Below are 6,634 nucleotides of genomic sequence, written 5' to 3'. Positions count from 1 at the left end.
CCAATATTACGGGGAAAACCAATACTATGGAGAAAAACAAATTACTGCAAGGCAGTATTCTGAGTGGGAAATGGTTTGATAACACAAAAACAGTTCAGGGATGAAAAACAAGCCTAGTTTCATTGATAAATTATTTGCTTAAAAATAGTTGATTCATAATTTATTTCATTACGTTAATATATCTAGTATATGCTTTATTCATATAGCAAGTATTTCAGTCAGTAAATGTTATCTAATTTCAACTGCCACTAATTATTATGAATGTATTAAAAATGCATTTCCTAGCCAATCATTGTATCATGTTCTCCAGGAAGGATTCAACCTTTAAAGAATGTCACAAGTTCTGGAAATCCATCAGGCATTTAGATAATCAAATGCAGTACACCAATTGACTTGTCGGGAATCCAGCGCGCTGCAGCTTGGGTGATGCTCCACAAAGTTAATGCCTACGATTAGCATTGATGGCTTGTCTACATTGTGTGCCTATGAGCACTGTTTGTGTCACCTGCTGAAGGTACAGTCAATCAACAGCCACTTTTATGCTGAGCTGAACGCTGAGAACATATAGGTGAGGAGGCAAACCTTCACCTTCATTTACAATAGACCTGAAACAGCGGCCAAGGGTATGGGGTGCCCAAAAAGTGTTCTAAGAAAATGCAAAGAAAGAAGCATATCAAAAATGAGAAGAAGCATAAGGGGGTCCGGAAGGTGAGCTACAATATCAACATCTACAAGATGCTGAGGCAGATTCACCCAAACACTGTCGGCTCCTGCTCTGCCATGACTGTCATCAATTTCGTTACCAACAACATCCTCAAGTGCATCGTCTGCAGGCTCTCCTGCCTCATTCACTACAGCAAGCAATAGATCATCTCCTCCTAGGAGGTCCAGACCACAGTCCGCCTGGTGCTGCTCAGGGAGCTGGCCAAACACATGCCACCTCTGAGGTCCCCAAAGCGGTCACCAAGTACACCAGCTGAAAATGAAGCATCTCACTAGATGATATTAAAAGAGAGTAGGCAGTGCAAAGTTTTCTGGCTGCTGGTCTCCAAGGGGCAATAAAAAAAGATTTAAGTCCAATGTCCCTATTAAAATGAAGCAGGAGAGGTCATTCAGGTGTACTTGATGAATATTCTTGTCCTGTTATTCTTACATTATATTTGATTTAGTATCCTCAGATTTTTCTCTTTTAAATTATAATATAACGAGAAGGGAAATGATGATCATATAGTGATTTATAGCATCATTAACACTGATGTCAAATGTCGCATCAAAATTTCCTCATCACACTTCAAAACGAGTTTAAGGAAGCAACATAAAGACAAAATAATGAAGCCAGGATGACTATTATCAGCTAACCTCAATCTGAACTCTGTCGATGTTTACAAAAACTAGGATCAGAAACCTTTTGATGAAATACCACAAAGCTTTCGCAGAAGAAAAAAAAATCTGTGTTTTGCATGGCACCATGTTCTTGGGCTTTAAACGAACATAGCCTCTGGCTTATCATGTGTGTTAGTACAGGAAATTTGCTAAAATATTATTTTAAAAATATATATATACAGGGCCAAATGTCTGGGAAGTAATCTTATTTTAATGATCAAATTATTACAAACTGTTTGACTACTGCTTCCGTTCCTTACAATATTCAGTGAGCAATATTCTGGTGAATCTTGGGCTATTTATTGCATTGTAAATAAGCAAAATATTCCTTTCTTTCAGATAGTTGCAGAATGTAAGCTTCAAACTCCTGCCAAGCCAGATTCTTGGATGTGAGTAGATTGACAGATACCTATTCTAAATTCAAGGGCTGGCTCCATTCACACACAGTCCATTGTACATTGGAAAAGTGTAAGCTTAGTGCATTGTGCATTGTTCCAAATGATTTGTAAAACAGAGTAACAGTTGAGTTGTTTCAGATTTTGTTTTATTCCTTTGTGGGATATGGGCATTGCTGGTAGCCAGTATTTATTACCTATCTGTAGTTACTCCTGAAAAGGTGGTGGTGAGCTGCCTTCTTGAACTGCTGCAGTCCATGTGCTGTAGCCTGACCTACAAAACTGTTAGGGATAGAAACCCAGTGATAGTGAAGGAATGATAATATATTCCCAAATCAGGATGGCAAGCGAGTTAGAGGGGAACTTGTTGATTGTGTTGTTCCCATTTATCTGCTGCCCTTGACCTTCTAGATGGATGTGGTTGTGAGTTTAGAGGGTGCTGTAAAAGGATTTTTGATTAATTTCAGCAGTGCATCAGTACACACTGTTGTTCCTGGTTGGAGGGATTGGATGCTTGTGAATGTGATGTCAATCAAGTGGGCTGCTTTGTCCTGGATGGTGTCAAGCTTCTTGAGCTTCTCACTGAAATGCTTCTAACCTCTCAACTGCTCCTGTAGCCACTTTATTTACATGGCATTCATGTTGTGCAATGACCATCTTTAATAAGATACATCTCTGAATCCCCCATTATCAATATCCTTGGAGTTCCATTGAACTCAGTTGGGCTTGCCACATAAATACAATGGTTACGACTGCAGGTCATGGGATAGGAATACTGTGCTGAGAAACTTGCCTCCTGCCTCCCCAAAGCTTGTCCATCATCTACAAGGCACAAGACAGGAGTGAGATGGAATACTCCCCACTTGCCTTGATTGGTACAGCTCCAACAACACTTTTCAGAAGTCTGACACAATCCAGGATCAAGCAGCCCACTTGACTGCCATCACGTTCACAAGTGTCCACTCCCTTCACTACCGATGCTCAGTAGCAATGTGCACTATCTGCAAGCTCCACAGCAGAAATTCACCAAAGAGCCTCAGACATCATCTTCCAAATTTATGATCACTTCCATCTAGAAAGACAAAGACAGCAGATATATTGGTACACCACAATCTACAAGTTCCCTTCCAAGCCACCCGCTTTCTTGATTTGGAGTGTATTGCTATTCCTTCTCTTTCGCTGTGCTAAAATCCTGAAATTTCCTCCCTAAGGCCATTGTTAATCAATCTACAGCACATGGACTGCTGCAGTTTAAGAAGACAGCTCAGCAACAACTTAAGGGCAGCTAGGGATGGGCAATAAATTCTTGCTGCCTCACAGCTCCAGGGACCCGGGTTCAATTCCACCCTCCAGCGACTGTCTGTGTGGTGCTTGCACATTCTCCCAGTGTCTGCGTGGGGTTCCTCTGGGTGCTCCGGTTTCCTCCCACAGTCCAAAGGTGAGCTGGTTTGGTGGATTGGCCATGCAGGGATATGTAGCTTAGGTGGGTTATAGGGAGATGAGCCTGGGTAGGATGCTCCAAGGTCGAGTGTGGACTTATTGGGCTGAAGGGCCTGTTTCCACACCGTAGGGATTCTCTAAAAAAAAATCTGTGAGTGGATCAGTGTCCTGCAGGTCAAGTATAAGCTCTAAATGGGTTATAGATCAGTCAGTTGGAGTGCAGTTGAGACATCAGTCAAGAGAGCGAGTCATAGTCAGTTGGGTCTGTCCTGCCAAGTCAGTCTGGGGAGGGGTGGGGTTGGTCAATAATGATTAGGACAAATCCATGGACTCCAGGAGAATACAGGCAACCCAAGACTGGGGATGGGCTTCATTGTACTGGGTCACTGATGGAGAATGGTGACAGTAATAGGGGACAATTGTAGACAATACGGTGGCATCTTAGAGTTAATGGGAGGGGACTGGGAGCTCTGGAAGGGGAATTTAAACATGTCTTGGTAACCCTGGTCTGTACATGGTAAGGGCTTAGGGCCATCTAGAAGGTCATGGGAATGTCCAAAGTGATGGGCTCTGAGGGTAATATGGGCACATTAATAATGATGTAAAGAGGCTTAACTCAGACAGGAGAAAGTGAAATGTCATTGGTGCCATAGGGGCAGTAGTACAAAATGAAGAATGGGATGAAATCGCTGCATTACAGGTACAGCCTACAAGTTTCCCATACTGACATGAAGCTGGATCTGCTGTGGAGCTTGCAGATAGTGCACATTGCTACTGAGCATCGGAAGTGAAGGGAGTGGACACTTGTGACACTGATGCCATGTTGGATCAAAAGTCAACTGCACAATAACTTAACGAAATGGCTACAAATTCATGAAAGGTGTATGGAGTAAGTTACTCTATTTTCCTTGGGGTGTTGAAGTAAAACATGTTGATTTTGAGACAACTGCTGTCATCATGCCTTCATTGATCAAGAAATGCTACCCATTTAGCTTCAGTTTGCACTTTATCAGCAGGTCTTTTGTTGCTCAAGACCGCAGATGGAAAATTATGGCCTTGAATCACCTGAGGATTATACTGTGAGCACTGATTGCTTCCTTGTCATGGCACATGAACAAATATCATGGCAACAAGGAACATAAAGGTGGAATCTGGGGCTCCCATTTTCCATCACATTCCAAAATAAGTCTTGGAAGACAACGTATCACAGCTGCCAAATTCTCATTCTGAAGAATGCAAAGATGTTGGTCTGTGTTGTGGACGGGACCTTTTTATTTTGTTTGTGCAGAGCTTTTATGGTCGCTTGTTCGTAGTAATTTATTTTCAATATGATATGAAACCTTTGTTTGTCCACGATTGGATAAGGTCACATACACCAGAATTCCTTATTGGGCATGTCTATGACCTCGTTGAGAAACCTCTAACTCACATGATGTTTTCGATCCTACCTTCCATGGCAAGGACAATCAAATAGCTCAAGGAGTGGGATTTTCCATCAATGCTGGCTTCGTCTATGTGCAGGGTGCTGTGAACTGCACTCATATTACTTTGAAAACAATGACAGATGGACATATTCTTTTTTTAAAAAGACATACTTTTGTAGTCCTTGACCTTTTATTTTACTGAGAACTCAGGAGCTCCCTTAATAGAATTCCTTAATATTTGTAACATTCCCACAGATTATTTGGTCACAGAACTCATGTAGAGAACACCATCACTCGAGACATTGTGGCCTTAACGATTCAGTGAAGAAAATGCTGAAGACTACAGTGATTAGAACATTGTCAGCAAGCCCAGCAAGAACAGCTACTTGTGGCTGCTGCTGCTACACAGTTTCCACAGAGAGAAGCATCAGATCATGATCTACCAAGGAGGTGCAGCTGTACGGTGTATTGAAGTTGCTGCAATTTTCTCCAACTCTCTGAGAAACAGTGCCTGTGACTGTTATGGATGTCCCAGCCCATTATGACCCAACTGTGTCCCCTGCTAGAGGTGGACTTGTACCCAGAAAGACTCAGTGACAATCCCATCCCAGGGGTGATCAGGATCACAGCTACCCTGAATTTTTATACTGGTCGCTTCTTTCAAGGAGCAACTGGAGACCTGTGAAGCATCCAACCAAACTTTGACCCATAAATGTGTCTGGGATGTTGCTGATGCCATTGTCATCACAGCCCAACTCTTCATTTCCTACCCTCTATGGCAAGGACAGTGAAATAGCTAGAGAATGGGATTCTCCATCATTTCTGGCTTCCTCTTTGTGCAGGGCATTATGAACTGCACTCACATTGCTGTGAGAACAATGACAGATGGATATGTTTTTTTTAATTAAAGGAAAAAGTAGTTTGAGACAGCATACTAACATTGCATGGTGTTAAGGTTATGCAGCTTTTAAAATATCTATCAGAGTATGATATCTGAGAGATGCATAGCAAAGTTCCTCATGTTAGCTAGCACATTGAGAGGAATCCTGAGGAATCTCCTTTTGACACTTACTACATCAGTGACCTTCCATGCTTCAGAATGCAGATATATTGAAAAGTTGCCTTGAAATGTTTGAGCATCCTCGAGGACAATGTTGAACCTGTTTGGGGCAGTTCTTTGTACAGCATATCTTTGGCACATCGGTGCTCATGTAGAGCGGACATGTTGTGTCGTGGTGAAAATTGAATTCAATAAAAATCTAGAATTCAATGATAACATTAGAATCATTATTGATTGACATAAAAAGAATAAAAAACTATTTAGTACATTATTGACAATTACCGAAGGAAATCTGCAACCCTGACCTACTTGTGACTCCAGAACCACAGCATTCTGATGTTAATGACGAAGAGGAATTTCTTCTCATGGAGATCAGTAAACCTGTGTAATTCTTTCCCCAGAGGACTGTAGAGTCTGTGTCAATAAGTATATATAATACTGAGATAAGCAGATTTCTAATCATTAAGTGTATATCGAGTTATGAGGAAAAGGCTGATAATTAGAGTTGAGGATTATCAGATCAACCATGATCTCATTGAGCAATAGAACAAACTTGATGGGCTGAATGTTTTACTTCTTCTCCCATATCTTCTGGTCTTTATTTGCATCCATCCTAAGCCATAAGAACTGAGTTGATTATCCATCTCCTCCTGAGGCTTCCAGCACCACAACTGCCTGTCTTCAACCAATTTGATTCAGTCCACATGATATCAAGTAAAGACTGAAGATACTGGCAACTGCAAAGACAATGTGTGCACACAACATCCAGCAACAGTGCTGAAGACTTCTGCTACAAAACAAGCCATCCCATGCTCAATTGTTCCGGTACGGCTACAAGACTGGAATTTGCCTGGCAATATGGAAAATTGCCCACTAATGTTCTGTGCAGAATAAATTTGCTGAATTACCACTCTTACTCTACTCTCAATCAG

Source organism: Stegostoma tigrinum, chromosome 3 (genome assembly GCF_030684315.1).
Source record: "Stegostoma tigrinum isolate sSteTig4 chromosome 3, sSteTig4.hap1, whole genome shotgun sequence".
NCBI classification, from domain to species: Eukaryota; Metazoa; Chordata; class Chondrichthyes; order Orectolobiformes; family Stegostomatidae; genus Stegostoma; species Stegostoma tigrinum.
The sequence above is the reverse complement of the archived record's forward strand: the minus strand, read 5'-3'. Positions refer to the sequence as shown.